Source organism: Glycine max, chromosome 1 (assembly GCF_000004515.6).
Source record: "Glycine max cultivar Williams 82 chromosome 1, Glycine_max_v4.0, whole genome shotgun sequence".
NCBI classification, from domain to species: domain Eukaryota; kingdom Viridiplantae; phylum Streptophyta; class Magnoliopsida; order Fabales; family Fabaceae; genus Glycine; species Glycine max.
In genome coordinates, this window is record NC_016088.4 from 50,025,685 (window position 1) to 50,030,840 (window position 5,156).

Sequence of the window (5,156 nt, forward strand, 5' to 3'; positions counted from 1 at the left end):
TGTAATCATGCACAAGTTGTGTCATAAATATAACGTTTTTTAAATCTCTCTCTCTGCCTTGGCCTCGTAGATTTCTTCTTCTTACATCTGCTAACTCTTATGATTCTATTGTTAACACTAACTACAGGTTGAGCATCTACAAAAGCTATTAGCTCTCTTACAGCAGAGCAGAGGATTTCCCGGTTAACAAATTATAGGTTAGTTAGAGTAAGCATCTAAAAGTATTAGCTCTTTTTGTGCTATTAACATATAATAGAATGTTGCACAGTGAAACACATAGCTAGCAAATCTATTTCTATGTTGCAGTCTAGAAAGGCATACCATGACCGGAACTGCACAAGCTTTTGACGGTTGAATAAAGCTCTGGAGGAGACATGCTTAAATCTCTTAACTTCAAATCCTAAAAGCAAATGGGTAGATAGATAATTTGAACAATTGTATATTGCCATGTACCAGAAAAACAATCTCATATTGCCTAGATGAGATTGCTTTAGGATACTTAGTCAATTTGACTATATAATCATGTATAGTAAAATTCAGAAACCCCTATAACTAACTAGATTAATTTCCATGGAATTTACTTGGTCCGTTTATAAAATTTACTTCTCAATTTCTTAATTGTACATAAATATATTTATTGCTTCTAGTTATAGTATTTTCTAATCTAGTTGACCTTGACTCCTATTTGTTTAATGGCCTTGACTATTGCTTCAATGGGGGCATTGAGTTGCTTGTTAGTTCTATCCTTCAAAGTAAGCTTTTATATTTACTGTAAATTCAAAATATTCTGCAGAAAAAATACTGTCAATTACAAAAAAAAAAAAAAAAACAGGCCAAATGCAAGGACAAACAAATAGCAAATAAATAGTACTAGCTTAGATGTTATCATTGATGCGTATGTTAACAAGGAAGTTTTTCTTTTCTGGGCTTTCTATATATATAAATGTTCCTTCAAATAAAACTATTCACATACACAAAGGAAAGTGAGAACACAATAAAGATTATATAATAAAAAAATATTAACAAACACAAGAATTTAACCTGATTTGACACTTTTTGTCTACGTCCACCGAATCGTTTTAAAAAGTATTCCACAATCACAAAAATGATTACAAGATTATAACTCATCTCAAATAATATATCACTCTACAAACATCAATACCTTACTCAATGGTTAAAAAAACGATAACACTCTCACAAAGATATTTTTCTCTCAACAAAGTGACTTTATTTCACAATCTTTCTTCTCACACATTCTCTACATGTGTTGTGTTTCTCCACTAATTCTCTTTTCTATTTATAGTGAAGATTGTCACCAATTATAATAAATAAGTTATCTTGGAAGTTGAAATAAAAATAATTTTCAATGTCATTTAAGTAATGTTCATCTAGTAAAATGTAATATTTCACTTTGGATTTAAGTCGCCTAAAGCTTAATGTCATTTAAGTCCTTCCTGATTTGACTAAGCTCCCTGGTGATATCAACCACATCCATTCTTTCTTTTGGTGAGTTCATAGAACAAGCAAGTCCAATCCTAAAAAGGGAAACTAAGCACTTCTCCATGTTTGCATTAAGAATCAAATTGTTTCCTTCCAATGTTGTTGCTTCGTCTATTGGAATAAGTCGTAGGTCCAAAATCTGCAAAAAATTATCAGGAAATGAAATTTCAACTAAGTTACGAAGATTTTGACCATCTTCAAACATTTCATCAGTGGGTCTTCTTCCGGTAAGCATTTCCAACATAAGAATCCCAAAGCTATACACATCGCCATAAGTTGACACATCAGAACCCATTCCATACTCTACAATATATATTAAAAAAAATTGTCAATACAATGATACACAATACTAATAAATAACAAGTTGACATAGAAAAAATGAGAACATACCTGGAGGAGCATAGCCAACAGTCCCCTTTAATCCAATTGTACTTGTTTGCTTAGAAGTGGACCCATTGATGGTTGAGAGAAGTCTTGCTATGCCAAAATCACTCACATGAGCAGTCATGTCATCATCAAGAAGGACATTGCTTGGTTTTAAATCACAATGAATGATTGATTGCTCACATTCATGATGAAGATAGTGTAATGCAGAAGAAACATCAATCATGATATTTAACCTTTGATCAAGGTTCAATGTTCTCGGATGCTCTGCACTTCGTGTCATAGGATGCAGCCATTGCTCTAAGCTTCCATTTTTCATGTACTCAAAAATTAGAGCTTTAAATTCTTGACCTTTGTAATCTGTGCTGGAACAACATGTCAAAATCTGAACAAGATGTCGATGTTTAATATTTTAAGAGCATTGCATTCAGCTATGAAACTCTTGTGAGCTCCTTTTCTTTGAAGGTTTAGGACCTTTATGGCTACAACTTTGTCTTCTGACTCAAGAGTTCCTTTGTAGACAAAGCTAAAATTTCCAGACCCTATCAAGTTTGCAGTTGAGAACCCATCAGTTCCGTTGTGTAGACTTTGGTATGAAACTTTAGCCAGTTGGTCAATTATTGGTGAATCCAAAGATGGTTTCTTACTCCTTTTCCTCATGCAATAGATAGTTAGAATAATGGACAGAATGAGAAGAAAAGCAAGTACACTAACTATCACTGCTATCAACCTGAACTTGTGGTGTTCTACAAGTTTGTTACCTTTGACAAGGCATGGTGGTAGATGCAGTTCTGGAATACCTCCACAAAGTTTACTATTTCCCGTCACCACTAACTCACTTGCATTTTGAAAGACACCTTCTGTTGGTACCTCACCATTCAACATGTTGAAAGATACATTCAAGTATTCCAAAGTAGAAATATTTTGCAAAACATTAGGAATTGTTCCAGACAAGCGATTTTGTGACAGGTCTAATTTTCTTAGACCTTTTAATGAAGCCAAAGAGGTTGGTATAAATCCCTGGAAGGAATTCTCCCGTAAATAAAGGTACTCCAGCATTAGGCATTCTCCAATCATTCCAGGAATATCACCAGACAAATTATTGCTAGACACATCTAGGCTAGAGATATGTTTTAGCCTGCCCACTTCTTCTGACATACTACCACTCAATGAGTTTTGTGACAAATTCAAGTTTGTTAGAGATGAAAGATTAAAAATCTCTAAGGGTATGGTTCCTCTAAGTCTGTTTTGTGAAAGTTTCAAGTATTGTAACATCTGGCAATTTTCTATACTTCGAGGAATAATCCCTTCTAACATGTTTTCTCCTATACCCAAATGAAACAATTGACTGAGGTTGCCTATGAAGGCTGGAATATCTCCTGAAAGATTGTTCCCACCAAGTTCTAGCACTTGCATCTTCTGAAATTTCCCAAAAGCACTAGGAACAAACCCTTCAAAATAATTATTTTCCATTGTCAAGAGAATTAAGTTAATTAAATTTCCTGATTCGGCAGGAATTTCTCCTGATATTTGATTACCCCCAAGATATAGTACATTGAGTTGGGTGGATAAATTGCCCAATAAATTTGGCAAATGACCTCCAAAATTATTGTAAGATATAGATAACACATTCAACTTACTACAGTTTGTTAATGATTTTAAAAAGTCCAAATCATTAGTTGAATTGTCACCTAGATTGTTCTCAGACAAATTTAGCAAAAAAAGATTTTGTACCTTCCCTAGACTTGAAACTTGTCCTGAGAAATGGTTTACACTGATATCAAATATTGTAAGGAAAGATGCATTTATGATGGAAGGTGGGATCGGACCTGAGAATTGATTGCCACCAAATCCAACTTCTTGGAGATTGGGGAGGGTGTGGAACATGTTGGGCGGAAGAGAACCATTAAATTGATTTACTGTAGCTGAGATTGCTGTAAGAGATGACATATTATAAAGACAAGAAGGAAATGTACCAGACAATCTGTTAGGACCAATTACTATGGTTGTCAAGCTTTTAAGGTGGCATATTTCTTGTGGAATATCTCCCACTAAGTTGTTACCTCCCACCTGGAGGTAAGTTAGGGATGAAAGATTCCCTATGAATGATGAGATTCCTCCAGTTAACTGGTTTCTAACAACCAAAAAATACTGAAGCTTCTGAAGCGAGAAAATTTGGATCGGTATTTTGCCAATCAAATTGTTTCCATTTAAGTGTAAGATTTTGAGTTGAACACAACCTGTCAAGTTTGTAGGAATTTCTCCTACCAATGAGTTATTTCCGATAGAGAGAATCTGCAATTGTGACAATCGTCCCAATTCTTGTGGGATGTTCCCGTAGAAGCTGTTATTTGCAAGGATGAAGCTTTTGATATAAGAGAGATTGCCTACATGAGGAGATATGGATCCCTTCAAGTTGTATCCTCGCAAGTTGATCTTTGTAACTCTTTGAAGCATGGGGTTGCATGTGATTCCATGCCAGTTACAGAAGTGAGCAGAAGTATTCCAAGAGAGCAAGATTCCATATGGGTCACTGGATATGGATTCTCTGAATTTAAGCAATGTCAAATGATCAACCTCATTTCTTGATGCAAAGGCAGACATGTTTGGGCTAAGCCATAATGTGTTTAGTGTAAACAAAAAGAACAAGTGGACGTATACAAACCAAAATGCAAGTAACATGAGATAAAAATGCTTCATTTTCTGCTAGATGGTGGTATTTCTATTCTTAGATAGTCTTATATGGAGTCTGGTAAATTGGATGGAATCAGACAAATGTACGTCGTTCAGGTCAAGTCAGTAACCAATAATGCAAGTAAAGGGTCAAGTCAATAACCAACCAACAGGCAATTGCATATTGGACCTAATTTTGGAGAAATTTATAAAGTTAGAATAACGAGAGGGACTTTTTATTCACGTTAAGAATTAGCCCCAAAACAGCTTTAGTCAAATATATTTTTTAATATTGGTGAAATATGTTATTAATCCCGTAATTTTAGTAAAAATTGGTATTAGTCCTTGTATTATAACAATTTAGTTCCTGAATTTTTGGAAAAGTAATTGTTTTTGTAGCTTATCACAAATGATTTTCAACATGAGGAACGAATTTTTTTTTTAAGAGTTAGGGACCAAATGGATCAAAGTAGAAGTTCGGAAACTAATACCAAATTTTAACGAAAATATAAGGATTATAAATATATTTTATTCTTTTAAATATGTATTCTTATCTATTTTCTGCGTATCATTTGTTTAATTAATCAAGAGAAAATGAT

General features: G+C 34.0%; 1 pseudogene; it reads right to left on the reverse strand.

Moving 5' to 3' along the window:
• Positions 1–428: 428 nt before the first annotated feature.
• Positions 429–4,584, reverse strand: LOC100817959 (probable LRR receptor-like serine/threonine-protein kinase At3g47570; annotated as a pseudogene).
• Positions 4,585–5,156: the final 572 nt, after the last annotated feature.